The sequence below is a fragment of the Rhodnius prolixus genome, unplaced genomic scaffold (assembly GCF_049639745.1).
Source record: "Rhodnius prolixus isolate KJV_2025 unplaced genomic scaffold, Rpr scaffold_6, whole genome shotgun sequence".
NCBI lineage: Eukaryota > Metazoa > Arthropoda > Insecta > Hemiptera > Reduviidae > Rhodnius > Rhodnius prolixus.
Window position 1 is genome coordinate 32353187 of NW_027411634.1, and position 24682 is coordinate 32377868.

The 24682-nt window shown below is 33.4% G+C and overlaps 1 long non-coding RNA gene across 1 annotated transcript; it reads right to left on the minus strand.

Annotated features, from left to right (window-relative positions):
- Nucleotides 1-3562: 3562 nt before the first annotated feature.
- Nucleotides 3563-19068, minus strand: LOC141461147 (uncharacterized). Its single transcript, XR_012462619.1, has 7 exons — nucleotides 18687-19068; nucleotides 15095-15336; nucleotides 13182-13318; nucleotides 13016-13094; nucleotides 12688-12907; nucleotides 8699-10481; nucleotides 3563-4571 (listed from the first exon to the last, which is right to left on the minus strand). It is a non-coding gene; the product is annotated as an uncharacterized lncRNA (long non-coding RNA).
- Nucleotides 19069-24682: the final 5614 nt, after the last annotated feature.

The following is a 24682-nucleotide window of genomic DNA, read 5'->3' on the forward strand; positions in this document are numbered from 1 at the left end:
TGTACAATTATAAAATTAGGCCTGATGCACTTAGATCAAACATGAAATTGGGTTTTCTTACATTTAGTTAGCTTTCAATTCATCTATGGTAGGAATTGAGAACTAGGTAAAGAATTAAATTAAAGGTTATCAGAAAATATTGCTCTCCCTGATTCACTACTAAATAAGAATATTATATGTCATGAATATTTATAAATGATCTTGGGAATATTTAGAATAATGATGAATTAAGCGAATTAGCGAGGCTGTTGGATGAAGAATTCTTAAGATATTTGTAAACGCTGTTTAAGTAGTAGTTACTTTTTCTAGCGACTAATGAATACATTAACTCGAGCTCTTCTTTACTGATTTAAACTTTTTAAAATGTTTTTTTTTTTGAAAAGCGAGAAAAATTCAGATATATAATACACACAGTTGGTAAATGTATTGGTTAGTTGGGTAGATGCACACTGGTTACAAACCTTAGAAGATATACCTCTGTCTTATTAAGCTCCAAGAGTTTGACTCTAAGTCTATAAGAAATTAATATTTTTGAAACGCACAGAAAGAAGTAACCATCTTATACTTTATCTAAAGCCAAAGTTTTTGAATACGATTTCAGTTTAATTCTTTTATTTACCGAGAAAGCTTGGCTCAATACCATGTAAGACTTAGTAATAAATGAAATGAACAGATCATTTCTTTTACAAAACTTATGAATATTTCAGAATGCATTTTATTATTGGACTTAATTTTTTTAAATATTTGAGTGACTTCTACCTTTCTACCTTTACTAAAATGCCTTTCTACTAAAATGTTATTAACCGTGAATAGTAAAGTGGATCCATAATTTAAAAAAAAAGAAGTAATTTGTTCATTAAAATTTTCAAAATGAATAAGAGAGGTCTACTTTCATGTTAATGTGCACACAGTAAGCACAATGCATCTTTACTAATGAAGTTTATAAGTAATTATAGCTTTTATGAAGGGAGTGAAATAGCTGTTATGATTTGAATTCCCCCTAGTCCTGCTTCTCCGTAACACTTTTGCCTTCTCCACAGTTTAGTAAGTGTAGTTTCTTGTAGGGAAAGGCAGGGTAGGAGGAGAGAAGATACAGGCCTGCCCCTTCCTCCTCTCATACCCGCACAAAATCCTATGAGTTCAATTATGCCTTAGGAAGAATTTACAGCTTTGGGAGTCTCAGTTGAAATTATTTTAATTAAATCCCTGTAAAGTTAGCAGGCAGCCGGCAATGGCTTGGAATGGGTGTGAATGAGACTGCTGGGTTGGAGATTGAAGATGGTTGGCACGGAGGTGGGAAACTGGGGTTTGGGTTCACGGAGCGGGCAGAGAAGAACAGCCACCCCCGCCGAACAAAGACACAATATGCGGCTGGCGTCCAGCTTCTCCATTGACCGCTCCAAACTGAGTCCCAGCAGCTCCTTCTCTTTGTATCAAAATACAACACCTATCTCTTATCCTCTCCCTTCTCAACACTAAAGATATACCTGTGGATATATATATAAAGTTTTCTCTACCACTAGTTTCCACAATCTCTTTCTCTTCTCATTTTGAATCCTGACCGGCAGCATCTCTACCTGTAGCCTCTCACTTCTCCTAGCCACTTGGTTACCTTTTGTCCTGGCAAAACAATTTCACCCAAATCCCCAGGTTTTGTGGTGGCGTGCGGCACGGATGAGCTTGGTAGATTCCTTCTTCATGAATACCGCAATAAGATCTCTACTATTCTACAAGCCTGCTCTTCGACTTGGTCTTCGCCAATATATATACATCCTCGGCTAACAATTCACTGGAGCATTCACTCCCCCTTGCATCTTTCTTACCAGTTACTCTCTTTTTGCCCCTTCAACTTACCATATCCCCTTGCGAATCCCTTTACCCTGCTTTAAGGGAAAAATCTTTCCACATATCCCGCTGATATACGGCCACCATTGCTTGGAAAGTATATAGAATTATCATATCAAAACGTTTTACCACTTAAATTGTCACAATTTATATACACCAATATTCTAGAATCTAGATGATAAGGTTCTTAGCTACTTGATAAAAAGAAAATAAATAGAATATAACGTAAAGTAAAAAGTTATGGGCGACTTTCTGTTTTTAAGACGTTCGGTTCACAAAAGTTGTTTTTACTCGGTAATTACTACTTTTAGAAAAGTGGTCGCAAGGTCAATTTTTCCTCTGAGAGAAGTTGTAAATTGAAAAGAAAATTCTTTTCACAAACCACCGTGAAAATATATCAAATTACTTAGTGATATTCCAGACTTTATGCTTTTGAATTATTTTTGTATTTATCACACACAAGACCATTTTAAAAAAACTTCGTTTTGTTGGAACTCAGAGTTCGATATTTCCGGCAAATTTTCTTCCAATTTCCAAAAATTTGACATTATCGCAATATTAGCGGAAAGAAAATGGTAAAACCGATACGTTTCAATTTTATCCATTGGGATTTTCAAAAATTCTATTAGAAACAAAGTTATTGAGCTTTTCACTGCATTCAATAAAACTGATTCCGATCTTTTCATTTTTTTTACTGTCAGGATTTTGGGACTGGCTGTTCGAAGTTTTCTGTCTAAAGAGTAATAACATGTAACAAGTGCACGAGCTGAAGAGGATAATCCGTAGTTTTTCAGCTTTAATAATTTTTCTTTTTACGTTGTTTAAATAACTAATGGGTTTCAAGTAGGTTTTCTTCAGCCTAGACACTGATGCATCAACAATAGCATTCTTACGAGCAGAGGACTTAATCAATCACTTAACCAGAACCATTTTATGAATCTTACCCAGGTTACCTTGATTGCCCTCCAGGTTAACGACGAAAAAGCCTTTATCTGAGTCGCTATGGCGATATTTTTGTTGCTTTGCTTATATACTCAGACTTATTAGAAGATAGATAGATACGTAGCTCTTAGATTTAAGGTTTAATTTTATGTAATTGAACTTTACTTATGGTAGTTGGAACATTCTTACTTGTTCTTTTATGACCTCGATAAGTTTCTTTCAAAAATAGAATTAGCGGGATTTGGTTGAGCAGATGTAGAAATAGATTGCTCCACAAACATATTACTAATAACATCTTCGTTTAAATCTGTTATTTAGAATGTTAGCGTTATCACTGCACAACTTATCTGGTTCTTTAGTTGATGTTGGCAGACATCTTAATCAGAAGAATGTGTTAATAGTTTTAACTATTTTTATGAAGCAAAAGTACTAGCGACTTCTTAATGCGAAGTTAACTGTTCGAAGTTTAAACAACTGGTTTGGATTTTTCTTTTCTTTTCAGGGGCCGCCAATAGCCTTATTTTTATAAGTTGTTAAATAAGTTAAATAGAGCTGATCATTAAAGTGAGCAAAATCAAAGAAAGTATTTGTTGTGACGTATTTTTAAACTACAAAGAAGAAAATGCTGGGAAACGATTGAATAAATATTTGAACAAATTTTTGCTTTTGACAAAGTTTTCATTTAAAAAAAAGAAAAAAAGTAGGATAAAAATAGCAAAGAAAAAAGAAATATCTGTAAAAATGTATTTACTGTAATGACTACAGAAATCTCTGCTTTGCCGGATGACTTTGAGACCGCAGTACAAAGTTGGCCTGCTCTCATTTTGCCAGAAATAGAATTGTTTCTCAATCTCCACTTTGTCCATTTTTCTCTTTGGTTTATCTCTTTTGGCTTTGTTGGCTTAAAGTGGAAGTTAAATGTATATAATATATATGTTTTCTCAACCTTCTTCAGGATATGATGTCACACTGTACTTAGATTTGCTTGATATTGTGACTTTTAAACTTGTTTCTCATTTTTGCTTCATGTATGTACGCATTCAGCTTCATACAACAAAATAGTCCTCTCGTAAACAGAACTATCCTCATAAGGAATTGAAACAAGACAATCAATCGTTCTTCCACTCTAAACACAGGGCTAGCTTTAACAAGCTATAAGCTATGAATTTCTTTACACTATTTTAGTAAACAGAATTCCTGCGATTCCGTTAACCTAAAATCCCACTGGATTGCAGAACAAAACTTTCCTTAGACAACAAAAGACTTAATTATGTAAGTAAATTAAAGACTGTCTGAAGATATGTTTGGTTCAAACAAACACTGAATCCTTCAAAAAAAAACAATATGTGAAGTTAAAATTCTTCGCTACATTGTTCATGCTCCTATTAACTATTTAAACATTTCTTTCGACATTCAAAATGCTCGAACTCTTTACAGCTAATTCCACCTTAACTTAGATACTCACCCAATTTTTCTACACCACTATCAGTACGTATAGGACATTTTATATTATTCTTGTTGCTTACAGCAACCGCAATGTTGCACTGATTGTGTGTAAAGAATCAAAAAATAATTTTTTGTTTCTTTGGCTAATTGTGCACAATATGTTGTGCATTAATTACACAATGGCAGTAAACATTACTGTTCAAATTCATCCCACGTTCGAAACCAGCTGCCTGCATTTAAGTTTGCTCTTCCAAGGGAGCTTCTTTCAGTGCTTTCACTTCAGGTGATGGAAAGTGTTGTTAGTAAAGAGAAAATGCTATCCGGAGGCCAGCTGTGTCCTAAAAAAGAAAGAAAAGGTTCCAGGCGCTAATGACCTCTGCAAGTTGACGTGCCATACATTAAAACATAAAAATCTACATAATTTTGCCTTTTATATGAAGCAGCTTTTTGTGATAAAAATTACACTTATGAACATCCGCTGAAATAATTATTTGAGGCAGGAATTAAAACTAAATAAATAAAAATCATAGGGGTGGAAATGTATGATAATATATTCAATTTATATTTATTTAGGCTGAAAATAAAAACACCCTACAAATTTCTTTCTAATAAAATCCAAAGTTGTCCAAAAACAAAAAGTAATTCAATTCGGAACCAAAACTGAGGTAAAAATATTATCACAAATATAAAAGCAATAGAAGAACACAAACGTAAAAAACAACTGACTACAGCTGAAGGAATCAAAGTAACAACTCTCTTCTCTAGGAAAATGGAAAAAAATAGACCTCTTTTAGGTGTCATTTTTCATTTAGTAGTGCTAATTTTCCGGCTAGAGAATGTTATTTTCACTTTTCTGCGATAACTTCTATTATTTTTCTCTAAAGAATGGAGATGTACAATTTTTATTTGAAACATTTGGTCAGAAACATTCTGTTAAGGGTAATTCTGAAAAGAGTTGGGAGCTTTCATGTACTAACAGTGCTATTAGTACAAGCTGTAAAATGTTAGTAAAAATATTATTATTATTATTATTTTGCTCTGTGTATAAATTTTAAAATCAGTTACAATAAATATTGTAAATTATATTTTTGAAAGATTTAACGAAAAATTGTTTAATGATGACGTACCTTAAATAACGTTATGGGTTCTGCTCTAAGCAGTTTTCGTCTTCAAAGTGATAATGTAAGTGAGCAAGTATTTATTTATTTGATTTATAAGACTCACGTCCTGTCTCAAATACAGTCGGGTACAGCATAAATTAGTACAAATATATACAATCTTAAGCACAAAAAATTGTAAAAATTTATTGTAACTGGTTTTAAAACTTATACACAGAGTAAAATAATAATAATAAAAATAATAATAATTATATATAGTATTATATATTATATATATATATATAATACAGATGACTACGCCCTATGTGTACTGTGTAACAGTATATGTTGCCCATGTTCATGTTGTTTGGCTAGGGATACCCGCAGGAACGCCAAATACCCTGAAGAAATGGCTAAAATAAAAATAATTATGTTTCTAAATTCGGAGTTTAAAGATAATGTTTTAGTTAGAACCTTGTGGAGAGAAGAACCTTACTGGTTAGCGGAGATCCCTGGTTCGAATCCAGCTGCTGGCCCTTAGATTTTCTCTTCCTTGGAGCTTCTTATATCTCACTGTGATGGACAGTGTTGTCTGCAAAGAGAGAAGTTTGTCCGGAGGCCGGCAGTGCACTGAAAAAACTCCAGGCACCATTGACATTTGATTTTGACACTCATTACAATAAATAGTACCTTGTGTGCAGTTTTTGACGGATTCGAGACAATTTTTTAATCGTTTACCATTAGATTAGGGTAGATTATCGGGGTGGGACCTATGCCCCACGGCACCGCAGCCAAAAGAGACGTACCATCCCCTTTGGATCTAGTAGACGAAAAAGGTTTCGTTTCGGTTAGTAGGGAAGGTTTTAGTAGGGAAGGCCCTACTAAAGATGTTGAGGACTTTCCCTACTAGTTCTTTTTGCGCTACTATCTCCTTTGGTTTCAAAGATCCAAAGGTATCATAGCGCAACCGCTCGATTATCCCGCGCAATCGAACATCCAGTGAAAGGCCGCTTCCTCCTCATCCTGACACAATCTGCACAACGGTTCCAAACTAATAAGCCCCCCCCCTTTTACAGATGACTACGCCCTATGTGTACTGTGTAACAGTATATGTTGCCCATGTTCATGTTGTTTGGCTAGGGATACCCGCAGGAACGCCAAATACCCTGAAGAAATGGCTAATCCACTTCCCCCTACGGGGGAATCGTTTACCATTAACCGAACCACTTTTGCAGCCTGCAACTTCTTTCTTCGGAATTAGCCTCTGTTCTTTCAGTTAGTGTGTTTGCTAAAATCTCTTGGCCATTGTATTGAATTTTTTTATTTTTTGTACGCAAATTAAAACTCTGCATTCAAACTCTGAATAACGATGAGCCTTTCCCTTAGGTTGTTCATATTCAACGATGCCTTTCCATTCCACTCTTGCACACATCAAGGATCCTTGCAAACTGTTATGAGAAGGAAACGTGTGAGTTTTCATAATAGGCCTTTTTTTAAAAAAATATATTTTCAAGGTGGAGATTGCCAATTCTGAGCTCTTTCAAGTGGACTAATATGGCCGTGGATTCGCCATTTTCCATAACATTTACATTAAAGTAGAAATAGAAATTTAATTTATATAGAAATAGAAATAGAAATAGAAAAGAAATTTATTATTCTGGGAGAATTGTCCCCTAAGAATAAATACAGGTACAAATAGAGGCCTTAACAGTTTGGCCTGTGATTGAACAGAAAATAAATAAATAAATAAGTATTTACAAAAAGTGAAAATAAAAATAACAGCAGAAATTAAGGAAATAAATTAAAACAATTAGAATTTTGGAGGAAGCTGAATAGAAAGGAGATAACTGAATAGACGGGATTTAAAGATAGATAGGGTAGGAGCATGGCGGATAGATGAAGGCAAGGAGTTCCAGAGAGAGGTAGGTAGCACGTATTAGGAAGGACTTGTCAAAGGATGAGGTACGGTGAGAGGGAATATAGAGATCAGATGAACGAGATCTGGTATTACGGGGAATGGATGGAGGATTTAAACTTAAGGAGTTGAAAAATATAGGAAGGCCTTTGAGACTGGATGACTTGAAAAAGGAAAGAAGCCAAAAGATATTGGCGGCGAAAGACAGGAAAAAAGTATTGTATTTTTATTGTAAAATTTGCACTAAGCTTGGATGTGGGAATTGCGAAATTGTTAATGTTACAAGAAAAATGACCTTAAGGATTTTTAAGTTGTTTTTAAAAGAAGAAAGATATAGACTGGAATAATAAGCCCCACCTAAAAATGGGAAGCAAGAATTGAGTACTCTACAGCCAATGAATGTCTAAGCAGAGCTAGATTCGGTACGTCTTCCATTTACCTAAGAGGAAGCTGGATGGTTGGTTAGAAATAAGAACTAGGGTTCAACTGGGCCAAGTGAGGGACGAATCTTCTCGCTCATTCTTCTCTAAAGAAAAACAAACGTTTCTCCATTGTTCGACTCGGGAAATAAAAGAGGAAAAAAAAATGAGAATAAAGAAGGAAAAGAGAATAAAAGTGATAGTAGTTTTTCGTTGTGAGAGAAGTTCAGAGAGAAAGAGAGAGTAACGTGCCGCGTATCCGGGAATGACTCTGCGAAGAGAGAGTTCTTTGTTCTGTGGAGATTCCAAGAGTCTGGAAGCAACCCACGCTCTATCATTCTCTCTCTTTTTGTGCGCCCCTTTTAAATTAAAAAATACCACTTATTAAAAACTCACAACCCTTATTTGTCTTTAATTTCTGTCTAATTAACTGGGGAAAATTGTAAAACAATATGCGACCTCTGACGGTCGGTGGCTGGGTAATGCAGTAACTGGTTACATTCTCAGTGGATATAAAATTCCAGCTGCCTGTACTCCCTAGTAGTCCTCACGAAATTTCTCTATTACTTTTTGGACAATAAACGATAAATGTTTTAAAAATGATTTTTGTTTTTTTACTTTTTTCTTAACGAATGGAGCAAGGTTTTTTTTTGTTTTACACTGGGTTTATTATTTTATTATTATTAAGGTTTCATTAATCGTCATTATTATTAGTACTTGGTTTTAATTTTTTTATTGCGAGAGGGCGGCAAAATGTAAATTATATTTTTAATAAACTTTTGTTCTTTTTGGCGTATGCTGTGATGTTTTTAAAAATTTATACCCAATTAATGTTTTTGTTTTGTTTTGTTTTACAGGTGGAATTGTTTTTACAGTTTCCTTTTTTCGCTATCACTTCCTCTGTTTTTTTATAAAAAGGTTGGATGGATATAATTTTAACGCATTAATTTCTAATTATGATAACATAATTCCCTTGAATTTAAGAAACTGAAATCTGAATTCCATTATTAATAATGGTGCTTGTGAAAGCTTACCTGAACCTCTAAGTCTTTAGAATTTCTCTGTGATTCTGTCCATTACTAAACGGCGCAGATCGTCTTCTACTTCTTGCAACCTTCTCTGAACTTACTGCTCTCTAGCCAATTAATGTCTGAGCAGAGCCAGACTTGGTATTTCTTCCATTTACATAGAAGAAGTTGGTTGATTAGCTCTTGCTGATCTCCGTCGATGTCAGCGAGTTTCTTTCACTTTTAATCCACATTGAAAGGATAGCAATAGAATTCTGTAGGTGAAGAAGTCCCACCTAAAGTATCAGTAACTAATTTTGAACTGTTTTTTTAAGGTAGACTAGCGCTTGTATAAGTTAAAAAATTGATGCATCTTTTGCCAGGGAATCCTCGACTTCAACCACACTTTTATTATTTTATTCCAACCTTCATGCTATAATATAAATTTAAAATATTTTCTTATGCTATAAATTATAAAAATAAATTGATCTAAGTATATTCTCAAGTCAAACGAGGAACGCATCAGAAAAACCTATATTATCCAGTGATAATAATTTGATCAAATATAGCAATAAACTTTGTGAACAGTTTAAAAAGATGTTAATCTAAATAAAACTAGTTTAAAGTTTATTAGAAATTGCAAAAATAAATTTTACAGACATTCATAGAGAAGATGGTGTGGAGGAATTTATATTAAAATACAGGATATCCCATTTAACTGTGTGGTTCCAGTGGTGCAGTAAGCAAACAGGAAGGTAAATGTATAGTTTGAGTGTATATTTGGGATGGAAATACATAGTAGATAGCCTATGTTGGCCATATGTAATAGGAAGGGTTAGATGTTGGCTATATGGAAGGTTGGCTAAAAGAGGCAGCGGGCGTGGGCGCAGCTAGTAGTTGGATGATCCCTTCCGTGGGTTAACGCCGATACATGGCGTCCGCATCATCTATACCAATTTGCCGCTGACAAGAATGGTAAAATATGGTACCAACAACTTGCTACAAATGAATAAATGAATGTCGCATACGCTTTAGTCTGCACCTTGTATCATGGCAAAGAAAGGTACCAGACCTCTCTGCACATATGTACATATGTGTGGCAATGACTACATATTTACATTCTTTTTCATTAGATAATCAATATTTTTGCCAACATACACTGTTATTTATTTTTCGCTTATTAAAAATAAAATAATATAAAATAACTTTCCCTACTAAAAACAGTTGTTAATAGAAATTATTGTAGATATATTTTTTTTGGCATTTGTCTATGAAATAATGGCTTCAAAATTGTAAAAGAATTTGGTGTCAAAATCTCACACGAAAATTCTAGAATAAGTGTAAATCACACTACTCGTCTTGCAGAACCACTCAAAAGTAGAAATTTCAAATTGGATATTTCTTTTGAGTGACATGACGTTTGATAATAAGGTTTTGCTTAACATTAGTCCACCAGAAGTTGTTGAGAAATGAAAAAACATAACATTCAGGGGAAACTCAAGCATTAAAATTTACCAATATACCTACTAATTAACCAATAACTTCTTATCAGTCGCTAAGTGATTCTTCCTACGTCTTTCTTGATCATAATCATTTTTCACAAAAATCGATAAAGCGTTTTACATATAATGAACATAAACTTCTTTTTTAAGAAAGTAGACAAAATTGAAATCCAAACTAACAAAATTTGGCCCTTTTTGTTTCCATCTATTTTACACTGAATATCTTAGAGATGTTTGCAGTGCATTAGGAAGTCTTTTCTTCATGTTCTGCAGCTGGCTAGATGTCCCTGTAGTCCTCAGTAATAAAACTGCAGAAAAAAAGGATTAGATTAGCGACCAGAAATCAGAGAATGAATATCATTTGCCTAAAGATTCCTCCTTTCTCTTCGTGGTATCATTTATAATAAATTATAGTATGATTGCAAGAGCACAACTTCGGAAGAAATTGAAATAGAAGAATTTATCACCCAATGCTATCCCACATAATCGTTTCCTTAAGGAAAAGTTATGCAAAACAAAATGTAAAAGCCAGGAAAACACAATACTGTGCTGGGTGGACATATTAGCGGAGTTCAAGAAAGAAATTTGTGGAAATCACAGAACACGACTTTCTTTGGAAAAAAATATTATTGAAACATCACTGGACTCAGAACGCAGAGGTCCTCGATTCTTGGGCAACCCGATAATAGGAGGATGCGAAAAAAAACATAGACCTTGCTTGCATGATCGAACCTGTGAACTACTACTCCTTTAGCTAGTGCACTTGCTATGAAATTATACCTCGGGATCGTACTGAGGTTCTGCTTTCCTCGTTCACAAACAAAATAAGGGTTTCGTGGTGGACGAAATCTTGCAGTGATAGAAGATTCTTTTTTTCTCTCTTCTATGTGGAAGAAGGATAGTTTTTATTCCTTTCCGCCTCATAACAACCTGACCAGTATTCTTGGTGCTCAATCGTTGCAATATTTTATATTAAGTTGGTATGTTAGCTGCGGGGCCTTACCGTTGATCTCGCTTTTAAGGCGATTCACATATCAGTGTGAATGTTGAGAACAACAAATATATAATGCAAAAAAAAAATATATCATATGTTTTGCAGATAACTGAAAATTTTCTCATTATTACATGAAAAGAGTAATATTTCAAAATAAACAAATAAAAAATCCACTGAATTGTAATAATGATTTCTCGTTCCATCTCTTTGTGTTGTAATGCAACAATTAAAAGTATAAATAAATAATATCAATTTGATATTAAATGAGAATAACAATAACATTAATAATATGTTAAAGAGTTAGCTTTTTTCAAAACAGAAATCAACCATTTTCCAGAAATTTTCTGACAACCCTAAATAGATCTGTCAGAAACAAAACTAATTCCAAAGTAATGTTGTTTCTGTTATGTATGGAAAATGTGCATACTTCTGTATATATGTATATACATTTGTGTATGTAGATGTCAGTATATATGTATATATATGAAGTTAATTCACTCCTTTTCACCTTCCACCCGTAGTTACTTGTATTACCGCAACTTAAAGGAACCGGAGGGTGCCCTTTTAGCCCTTTTCCCCTTTTGTTTTGTAACAAGTTTAATTATACATATATAATGTGACATTGTATGTTAATAGTAGAGCCCTGCTTCTTACTCTTAATACTAAATAAACATAAATTTATCTAAATAACATAACATCATCTAGCTATTATCATTTATACCTCATAATATATCTAATTTTACACATGTTTCATCTTACAACTTTATCTTTCTTTCAATTTATTATTTTGTAATTATTGTTTTAAATTTTCTTTGGTAATCATTTAAAATATTTTTAAAAACTTTTCTTGTTAATAACGGTAAGATATTTCAAAATTCAAATGTTCGGTCCATAAAATGGTGACAGAGAGACATTTTAATATAAAATTTGCCAATAAAATGAGGTTTTACCCAACCAATGCTATGCTATAGGTCAGTATATCAATCAGTCAATCAAGATTAATTATGTATATTAAATTGATGCTGAAAAGTAAAATAAATTATTTATAAAGAATAAATCCCTTCCTCTGAAACGTAGTTCATGTCTTTGTTGATGTATTATTCCCACGGAAACTAAGATGTACGTTCTTCAGGCTGACTTCTAACTCTAGGGATTCTTCGTGACTTACAAGAGGTAATGGGTATCTTGATTTCTGCAAATAGGCACATCCCTTTCTAGGCATAAAGCAATGGTAATTTACATGATTTAATACACATATTATATGTAAAGCCAATTGATTGTAAACTTGTCTATATTGCTATTATGTCTGCTGCATTCAAAGAGTTGATTGATGTCTCATCTCTATACTCTCTGCTACCACAATCGCACTTAGGACTGTCTATTATCTTTGCTTTATTACAGGATGCGCATTCATAAGGTTTATGGTTTAAACTGAGTTGCATTATAAAAGTATCTCTTTCCCTAGTACTTCTACAAACTATGGTTTGCAGGGATGCAATACTGTACATGCTTTTTCTTACCAAGCGTCAAAACAACCTTTCTTCCTTGTCTTCAAATTACATTCAAAGTCCCCTAAGCTGAAAGCTTGAATGAACGGCTATTTTCGCTAACTAACTAACGTGGCAGACTATTTTAGCTGCACCAACCCCATTCAACCTGTTCCAGAGTAGTTGCTATTCCAGTAATCAAGGAGTCCCACATATCACCAGGTCGTTTTATTTATTTTTTTTTTTTGAAGATCTAGAAAATAATAATAAAAGAAGATGAGTTTTATACAGGTTTATTTAAATAACAAAAAGAATAAATATATAATAAATAAAAAGAATATGTAAAAACATATATACACACGTGTGTGTGAGTGTTAAAAGTCATGTGGTATTTTCCATTTTCTCTCAGTTAATTTTATTTCATGTATGAGCAAATATTTCTGCAGCCATTCAGAACAGAGAAAACAACATGGTTAGAATATTTTGTAAATATTATTAGAATAAATTAGCATTAGTGGATAAATTACACTTTTTATTCATGTTGTTTAAGGGCGTTCCGCTTTTCGGAGAACCAGACGCCGTCACGAGTTCCTCCCGTGAACTTCAATCTTACATATCCATTTAAATACAAGCTCTCTCTATCTCTTTCACACACTAACACAATCTGCGAAAAATATACAAAATGTATTCCATTGCAGTAAGAGTGTGTTCTCTTTTTTTTTGGAATGTGTTGCCTTCGTTGTCCCAGGACCCCCAGTCTTATCCTTACTCCCAAGATCATAACTGGGCTCCCTCCTTCATAATATACCCTTACATAAGAAGTATCTTTTTACATACGAATGTATGTTTAAGTCCTGTTGCTGAGATAGGCAACTTTCTCCCAAATGGACTGCAACGAAAAAAAAGTAGTGCAAATATTTGCACTTATTTCTACCAAAGGAATAAAACTAAAGCATATTTACATAAATAGAAGTTTAGCCTTCATTTACCTTCTTTCTTCACAAATCGTCCATTATATTTATCTTATTCATTCTTTATTTTTGTTTTATCTAAAGAGTGTAAAAAGAAATATGTTCTTTTTTGTACTGAGTTTTTTCAATGGAAATGCATACATATTTTCTGAAGTTTCGGATAAGAATGTATTTAAACAAGGCCCTACTTCTTTCAAAGAAGATCTAATACTTTAGTCCCATCTGCAATCACAGTCGAAAAGATCGTGAAGTTGGTGAAAGTGTATGAGATAGCTGAAACCATAGGCATATCAGAAGACGTACATTTCACGTAAAAATTTAAATATGAACAAGCTCTATGCAGTGGGCAGCATTTGCTAAATTCTAAACAAAAAATCAAAAAAATCAAAATGGAATTTCACAGCATTGTTTAAACAATTTGTTTTTAAAAAAGATTCCAACAAAGTTTGATTGCTCTGATTTGATACTGTGGAAGCAAAGTCCACCAGTAGACCCAGAAACGAAATAACAATTAAAAGCAATGCTTTGAAGCCGATGGCTCTTACACCAAAAAAGGTAAAATCTATTTCATTTACTGGTTAAAGTATAGGAAAGTATTTTCTAAAATTCAAAGGGATTCTTTATGTTAATTGCTTTGCAAATGGTAACACATTAACAAGTAACTTCTTCGCTAATCTCATGGATCAAGTGATTAAAACCGAGATAATACTACATTGCCAAAGGAAAAAAATAAATAAATAAATTCAATAGTACATGCATCTTCTCACGAATACTTAGTCAACTGGGAAACTGAAGGATTTGAAGTAAGCAGGTTTGAAACTACCACTTCTGACTAGTAACCATTTCCAAATCTTAAAAAAAATTTGGCCAAGAAAACGTTTTAAGTTAAATGAAGTGATGGTAGCAATCGTATTATGAATATTAAGCAATCCCTCCAGAATCGCACTTCAGGGCAAAAAAAAACTTTAAACAAGTTGGCTTTCACTGCTATGCTGGAAATTTTCAACTTACCATCACATAAAGGCATTCGCAAAAGATCTTTTTTTTCGACTTCAAAATAGGTTTTTCTTTTAATTGCAGCGAGTGAAAGGAAAAATCATAACTGTTCTCACTTGTCAAATAAATAATTATTGCTACATAAGTCACCTGTACCCTTTGCAATTAATTATAAACCCCAGTTTAATAATGTTTTTAATGCTTGTGAAATCAATGCATTTTATGTAAACTAGAAATAAATAATATAAAAGTAAAACTCAATCAATGTGCTAGCTTTTCAAAACTGTAATTAACTTGAAAACAAAATTTGAAATGCATCAATAACTTGATGAAAAAGTGAAAAATAAAAATAAACCTAGTTCAAAATTTCACCATCGAAAGTCCAGCATCACATGAATTTGAAATGTTACAAAAATTTAATTAATTTATATTTTATTAAATAATTTTAAAAATTTATAGAATGTATAACATACCTCAGCTCACGTCCCAAAACAGACGTAGAAATATTAAAAGGAAATGTATTTGAATTATTGATGAGGTAACTAATCAACAGGGCGCTTTGACAAACTGGTGTTGTTTGCTGGGACCGGACCATACTCCAGCCGGGTACAGCCAAATTGATTTCTCATTAATTGAGCACACTCCTCCAACTAATTATGTTGATTGGCAATTTGTCCTACCTCTTCACCGACCCCTCTACAGCCTTAACAACCACCTAGAAACCAAGGAAATCATCAACGGCATATCTGGCTAAATGTTAATAGCTATGATTTTACTAAGTGCAATTTTGGATAGTGTTACATTAAACAGAAATAATATTTTGTAAAAGATATTTCATCTTCTATTATCACCATGTTCAATTACTAATAATTGCATTAGATTCACTTTATTAAAGAGGAAATAGACCTTGGAGAATTGGGCAGAAGCAAGTGATAGGGACTCTTTGATGGAGTCACTGACGTGTATACTCACTGGTCTTCAGTTTCCAGGTACCAACTTATAAATTAACTTCTAACTTAGAAGTTGTACCATATGTTAGAAACACCCCAAGAGGAAAATGTGACTGCCCATAAATTTGTTTATTATCGAGACAAGCCAGAGGATACCTCCCTAGTTTCAATCGTAGGTTCACAGCAATAGAACAGTTTCAGAGGAGCACATCATTACAGTTTTCTAAAATTCCACTCAAAATAACTTCATCAAAAGAATTTCAAGCAAAAACGATAGGTCTTTGAGCAGTAATGAAAACTGTAAACAAATCATGCAGCGCTACTTATTTTAGTCAAACTCCGAACTAGAGCAACCATTTTATGCTAATATTATTCAGATAAGAGGATCGCTTCTTAGGGAATTGGCAACTATCTTACAATCTGACTTCTGCGCGATTCTTTGTTATTTTGCAAATGAGCGGGATACAGAACTCAGCTTCTAAATCGATTCTCGGGTAATCAGGCAGCGTTGAAAGTAAAATTCTACAGACTACACACTGAAATTACCGCTGGAATGTTCCAGGTGAAATATCTTCTACTAAGGATACTCTTTCTGGTGTAGTTCCAGGTGTGTTCTATCTAGCTTCCTGACATTGACAGCTTCACAGCAAAACTCCATTTGCATGAGCTCGTTGGGTTGTCGCAATCTATGGTGCTGACTGCGAAGAATTAAATTTTATTTGTGGATAAATGATAACTAAGTTCATATCAGTGGACTGTTTGCAATTGATTAGAATTACATGGTTCACTTCTATTAAGTTTAATTAATTTTAATGTTTCATCCTACTCAATCAATAAATAAAATAATAAATCTTTTCAAATTGAAAGTATTACTTGTAATTATCACCAGAATGCACTAGAATGACGAGCTAACCAGTCTTGTAAAGAGATAAGATATATTTAGCTTGGAATTTAGGCAATTTACTGTCGCAGTAGCGAGAAAAAAAAAAAATCTAAAGTAATATCTGATTTAAAATAGTCAAATTATTAACTGAAATGTATTCATACAATTACAATTTATGTATTAGTTATTTTTAGTTGACGTTGAAATTGATTTTAGTTGTAAATTTATATGAACTTATTGTTTTTGCCTATTTATTTAGTTATATCACTTTTATCATGCACAGTAATCCATTATTGAAATTGGTGCTTTAGTCCGTGACAAATATATAACTTGAAAACTGTAGAAAAACTTGTCACGTTTATTTACTGCTTATTTACTGCAAGTGTAATTTATGATATGACCAACCAGATCTTAATGTAACTATTAAACATATCCAATCAAATTCAATATTAAATAAATTAATTAGTGAAATAATATGACATCAGAAAGTTACTCTTAATTTTTTTTTTTTTTTTTTTTTTTTTTTTTTTTTTTTTTTTTTTTTTTTTTTTTTTTGGCGCATCAACAGCTGAGGTCATTAGCGCCCGGAGCTTTTTCCAGTGCACTGCCGGCCTCCGGACAGTGTTCTCTCGTTACAGACAACACTGTCCATCACCGGACAGTGAGCTGTAAGAAGCTCCTAGGAAGAGAAAATCTAAGGGTCAGCTGCTGGATTCGAACCCGGGACCTCCGCGTGGGAGTCCAGTATGCTAACCTCATAGCTAATCCCTTCCCTTGTTACTCTTAATGAGGTACCAATTTGAATTAAAAGAAGGTTCAGTGTGAGAGAAAACTGGTCCTAGCTGATTCAGAAAAGGAGAATAAGGAGTCAATTTGGAAGAGGTTTGATTCGACTGAAAAATGCTATGAAACATTTTTTTCTTGTTGATACAGAATTACAAGATTTGGTCTTGTTGAACATCCCTCAGGAATGATCAACTAGTGATTAAGTAAGAATATTAACAATTTGAGTATGTTAACGATTCAAGAGTAAAACTGAGTCATTGTGGACGGTCATCTAGAGGAATTTCTCAAAATAAACGTTTAACCCAACGAAACGCCGCACTTTTTAAAAAAAAATAAAAACAATTCTGTTCCCCCCCCCACTTCATTTATAAAATACATTGTTTGCAATAAATTAGTTCATCGGGTAATTGTTATTTGCTTTACTATGTTATACAAACATTAACTTGTTTTCTTTGGTGTACTAGTTTAATTACACTGCACTGGTACAAGGTGTTGTCTTTACAAACATAAACGTTCAGATGTCCAATGTTAATGTTATTAGTCTAAACAAGGTACACATATTAGTTACTTGTTTATGGTAAAACTATATGGAATTTTTATTAAATCCAAAATAAAATGAACAAATTATTATTTCATAAGATTATACTTATCTACAACAAACATAGCTTCTACTGCCAGTTACATTAATACCCTTCTCTCGTTAATTTTTTGGCGATAATTCATATAGGTACCCAATTGAACAAACTTATTGAGGCTCAACAATAATTATTATACAATGAGACACAATCTGAAATCAGGGATACTTCGAAGAGCTCTAAGCACTCATAGTGCCACAAACGCATTTCTCTTCTGAAGGTTGGAATTAAAGTTTATCCAATTTCACTGTAAATTTAAGAAAAGAAACAGTGGGCTTACAGTTAGAATCAATAAAGTCATATCTGTATCTTAAATCAGTGTTAAAAGTAGTTAAATAGAATTGAATACCGACTGCTTTTTCAACAGTTCAACAGTTTGTGAATGATCAGTTAAACGTAGAGGTGAAGAGATGACCAAGAAATTTAAAAGAACTTCAAGCTATCAAAAGAAGGGACACGGTTAAAAACAGCGTAAAATAGAATGTTTAAAGGTATTAAAGGCGGTTGAGAGGGTCTGATTGAACGCTGGCGAAAAAAGAAGAAATTAATGGATGCCTGGCTCTTCTGTGAAACAGTTCTCAGCTGTTAATAAGAAAGAGAGCTGGCCAAAAATATTGAGTTAGTGAATTGTTCCGTGTAGCTTTCAGATTCAGAAATTTCCATCACAAAATTAGAAGAAAAACTATTAAAAATCGATCATAATAAATTCAACGAAGTCACCAGCAATTAGAGCCACGATTCCTGAAAAAATGTCCTTTTTTCAGAAAGTGATTAATTGCATTGTGTAAGTAAGGATTAAGTTAAACTTTACCTGTACTTCATTCTAAGTTCGGTAATATTCTAAGCGAGAACTAATTCTTCAGCTAACAGGTTGTTTCTTTAGAGTCTTCTGAAAAACATCAACGTCCTTATATGTACTTTACATTCTTCTGCGCAACAACTGTTTAATTGAGAACAAGATCTCTTTCATTTTTTTCTTCCCCAGTCCAATTTCTCGCAAAATAAAAAAAAATTGAGGCCAACGAATAAATGGACAATTAAGTTTATGAATAACTTTAAAATGAAGGCAGCAATGAATGTGGATGGTTTATGGTGATGAGGAGAAGCGACCCTAGAGAAGTGTGGATTCTCGCTAGAGAATCGTGGGTGAACTCGCGACCCTTGTTTCACTGGACAAAGAGAGGATTTGTGTTTTATATCTATATATTAAGTAGTGGAAGGCAACAGCATCATAATGGACAGAGGTGGCAGTTCTATCTTCATGTGGGTGTAACATGGGGACCATTCGCGTTGGTAGGTCATTGCGTTACCATCTCACTTATTGCGTATATATAACAACTACACAGGCATACTCACATCTACAACACATTCATGTATACGCGCAGGGCTGTATTAAATATTCACGGTTAGCTGGGCAAAGGCTTCCTCAGTGCTCTGTTTGGTAATCAGCCACTGTTTCGGACAGTACTGGAAACTCCAAGCCTCTCCTTCAAATTCTAAACTCACTCTCCACTCGTGCCCACTATTCTCCTGACGATTCCACATTTCCCTCTCTCCTTTCAACAATAACTCCAATGTTCATATCTGCATCACTCTTATCAATGTGCCAGAATCTCGTATATAGACTTAATTTTATGATTAATTTATTCACTAAACATCAAACATCAATATACTATAAATAAATAAAACTTCCTAAAATTGTTGTTTCTATTAAAGGTCAACTGATTTTGAATAGTCAATTTAATTGATTTTGAATAGTCAATTTAATGAGTCTGAGGACATTATATAATAAAAAAGAATTCAGATTTTTATTTTCTTTAAAAGGAAACATTTAAAATTGCCAGATTTTCTAATTTGAGTGTACTCCAAAAATAACTTTTGTTTTTTTTAGTACTTTTTTGGGCAGAATTGACTAATCATGCAGCAGCATTTTCTTCAACGATCATGTAAATGTTTCTTCCATTTCTGATTAATGTAGTGAAATTAAAAATGTTAGTTAATGTTGGAGTTGGTCTCGTAATTTAGAGAAGCTTAATGGAAATAAACTGCTATACTACTTAAAGACCGGCCAATCATTTAGCTTACCAAACCGAATGGAAATTAGCAGACTTGGTAAATGTTCAAAAGGAAAGAATAAATGAATATAATGTTATTCTCAAAAGTACTGCCCTAAAATTGAGGAAAGATATTTCGTCAAAAAAAGATTAGTTTTACTGACAGAAGAAGTTGCGAGAATGTCTTTAAAAAAATGAGGAGTTCCCAGCGAAAAGGTCAGGTTTTCCGACAGACGTTATTAGGCCACGATCACTACTTTGAAATTTGTGTATTTAGATCTTTCTTTAAGACGGTTTAATATTGACTTACGATATTCTGATTACTTAATCCATAAAGCACTAAATTTTGACACTAAAAAAAAAGCAACAATTGTCGAAAATGCAATATAGTTCATTCATTTATGAGATAAATCTATAAATTTAATATTATAATTATGATTTCATTCCAGTGTATGATTTTAGTTTGATGCATAATTAATAACTGTTTATTATAATATCTTATGCTGTATTGACTTTTTTTTAGCTCTAGGCACCCTACTGCAAATACTGGCCGCTACTTCATATAAATTAGTAAACTGGACAACGGCGGGACAAAGTAAGTGAACTAGATGGACTCCAAACCTCATCAAGACATAATTGGGCTCATCTTTCTGCAAATAACTAGTTTAATGATTTTTTTTTAAAAAAAATACATAAATAAACAAGTTACACACCCTTAAAATATTAAATTACGTATCAATTTTTAAAGAGTACTTAAATCTGATTACAAATTAAAAGTTATTTTTAATTTTTTCTCGATTTTTACAAAAAATTTCACACCTTTACTGAAGAATATCTTATTAATTAAGGAAAAGAAAATATTTAATATATGCCAGGCCAATGTACAAGATGAATTTATCTACTTTAATTTAAAGAGGTTAGTACAGCAGTGGAGATCAGTTTACAGTTGGTCAGTTAGATACTGGATATCACTTCATTTCCAGAGAAGAGCACTCTAAAGTCCTGAGAGCTGAGAGCTTTGCACAGTCTAACGGACAGCACTCAACGTTTCTCTCAATGCTTGCAGAATACATTCAAGATGACACAGCTACCCAGCTGGTTACAGTGTAACTATTTACTAGTCTATTGGTCTACCTGGTTATGGTCTATTGGTCTTTGTTTAAAATATTTGACCATAGGAACTGTTTGGAAGCAAAAAAAATATTTAATGAAATGTGAGAATGAATGGATAGACTAGCGTCTCTCATGTTGTGAATAGTTGTTTCGCCAAAAGTTATTTTATTTATGGCATTACTTAGTTTTAATGTAATACTGTTAGTGTTAGCATTAGTATTAATTAACGTAGTATTTATTAATTATGCGGAGATAATGAATTGTAAATATTGTATTGTTTGAAAGATATATGCAATAATAACCAACAGGTTCAATGCAAAAAAAAAAGAAGAGCAGTAAATGCTGGCTGTGAACAGAGAATCTGTAATGCGTAAAACATTAAAGGAAATGTATGCATTTATTATTAAATTAATTAAAATAATGTATAAACATGTTTTAATAATGTATATTAACTTCATTGTAAAACATAATATGGAAATATTAATCCATGAAAACCTTTTATTATAATTATAAGGGGGCTAGAGGGCATGGGACTTGAGCTCTATGTGTACCATGCCCGGTCTCTAAAATCCCAGATTGGTCTCTATCCCTATAGAGTTATCCCTGTAACCCTCCTGATATAGGTAGTATTCTGCAAGATATCCCTGAGCATATACTATCCTAATCATTCACTTGAGAATTAGCTACCAACTAATATAATAATAAACAAGGGATGTCAAATTCAATTAAAACACAGGTCATTTTCGCTGTAATAAGCAACACAATTCACATTAAAATTTGGTAGTAAGACACATAACACCACAACCCAGAATGCACTTCTCAACCTTTACGCTTTGATAGGGATCAGTTTACATTACGGGACACCTGATGTAAGTGGCAGACATACGTATCATATAAAACTAGTCAGCGCGTTTTTACAGGACTACCGGCCCCCTGGAAAAGCACTGGGTCAAGTAGTTAATGGGCTAAAGAGAGAATTTTGTGTACGGTATTGCCTCAATCTCTCATAAGCGCTATTTTCCGTTTAACAATTTTTCATATTTTCATTTTATTTCAGAACATTACTACGGGCCATAAGAATTACATTGTGGAGCGGCGCTTTCACACTCGCCGCACCACCAGATTGACATACTTGATCAGCCATAAAAAGCAGGTGACAGAGACAGAGAAGGTAGAATAATAGGTACAGAAAAAGGTAACAGGAACAGAAAAAGTAGAAATCTAGCCGAACTGGATGCTAATTCGATATTTTTCCCTTGTATTTTACATTTCATTTTCCAAATGAAGGCGACCAGTTATGTTTGCTTTAACCCTGGCCATATAAGCAGGTGACAAAGACAGAAAAAGTAGAAATCTAGCCGAACTGGATGCTAATTCGATATTTTTCCCTTGTATTTTACATTTCATTTTCCAAATGAAGGCGACCAGTTATGTTTGCTTTAACCCTGGCCATAAAAGCAGGTGACAAAGACAGAAAAAGTAGAAATCAAGACTAACTGAAAGCCAATTCGGTATTTTTCCGTTGTATTTTACATTTCATTTAAGAAATATAGGCAACCAACTGAAAGCCAATTCGGTTTTTTTCCCTTGTATTTTACATTTCATTTTCCAAATGAAGGCGACCAGTTATGTTTGCTTTAACCCTGGCCATAAAAGCAGGTGACAAAGACAGAAAAAGTAGAAATCAAGACTAACTGAAAGCCAATTCGGTAGTTATCCCTTGTATTTTACATTTCATTTTCCATAATGAAGGCGACCAGTTATGTTTGCTTTAACCCTGGCCATAAAAGCAGGTGACAAAGACAGAAAAAGTAGAAATCTTGACTAACTGGAAGCCAATGAGGTATTTTTCCCTTGTATTTTACATTTCATTTACCGAATGATGGCTACCCTTAATGTTTATTAGTTATAACGCCTGTGTGGGTGAAAGGAATAAAGGAATTTGGCCAGGGGTGTAAAAATATTGAAAACATTTGGTGCAATAGGGAAGACATTTATAAATTTGATTTGATAGTTATGAATCATAACATCACAACCTAGAATGCTGTTTTTAACTATTTCCGCTATTAATATCAGTTTTAATTTCCTGACACCGACAGTATCTTCCAAACATTGCCGGAACTAGTCATTGCATTTATACAGACTTCTTGGCCCTCAGGAAAGACATTGCGCTACTTGTAAGACTCGTATTCAGTAGTTAATGGGTTATTGAGGAAATTGTGAGTGCAGTAATGCCTCGATTTCCTCTTGATCGTGCCTGCAAGGTTGCAGCAAGTTCATATTTGTTTTTCGTTTAGATTCCATTTGACATTTGTGACTTCTTACAGTAGTAAGAGAAATGATGTTGTTAAAGTTCTAAATACAGCAGATTTATGAAATCGAAAGGCGTTTATTTTTAAACTGAATTTAATTAATTCTTTAAAAATGTTTATTTTGATACTTAAAAAAGGGTTAGGGCTGAAATAATATAGGGGGAAGTATTAAACTGCCTCATTCTTCCTTCCATACCTTAACCCTGGGCCTTTATTTTTTGTTAAGCTAATCTTGTCGGAATGGTGGACATGTTTTGAATATCTTATCCAACCGTCCCCACGTGCCGAGGAGCAGTTTAACACTGAAAGGCGGTAAACTTGAAGCAAGTTTTATAGACTTCTCCTCCACCATTACATCAGATCTTTTATGGACCTGTATAACAAAAAACAAAGTGCAAAAAAAAGGTTTAGAAGAATTTTGGCTGATCATATTATTTCTCAATAAGTTTGTACCATCAGATAATTCGTTTTCGTGAGACATTATCACAGATGGGTTATATTTTGGTTTATTTATTTGAATCTATATTAAAGATCTCTAATTCAGAATTTGATTGTTTTATTTTAAGATAAGTAATTGCTTTTATTAATTAATTTTTTTAGAGGTAGTTTTAGGCCAAACTGCTTGGTGTTTCTAGGATCAGTTTCTAGGATTGTCGACAATCACAAAACAATCCCAGCTGTTTGACATGAATACGCCAATAGGAAAGCAATTTCACGAAGCAGTATTGGATAAAAATCCTTATAAAATATTGTAGTTAACAGCTAATATCGTAGTTATTCAAATAGGCATTTCTTGAAAAAATCGTCAATATATAATTGTCAAACGTTTTAGCCTCTGGTTTGTTTACACCAGTGGTTAACTTACTTTAATTCAATTTCTTTAATTATCATATTATAAAAAATCCATAGCTATGAACTGGAATCAAATCCATATTACAACAGATTGCTTTGCGGACCGCACCTCTATCCGCTTGGTACTGAGACGCTCGGAACCACGATGGACTACTTCCTAATTAAATGAGAAGTAAGGACCACATCGTTCGCAAAGAAGACAGAATCTAATATACTCGCCCATTACTGGACGATATAGGCAGCGGGGGCCCCCTTGCCGGAGGCAATTAGTAACTTGTTGTGCAGTCACTGGGCTTCCAATATTCATTGCAAAATTTCTACCATCATACATTGCCAGATTAATTAATTTCTAGGGAATAATAATTCATCTCGGTGCACATTGTGTGAGCCGTAGATTGACAAAAGATGTTGTCTAATTCGACAATTATCTGGCAACACTAGACTCAAGTGAAACCTTACTTTAAGTTCCATAAAAC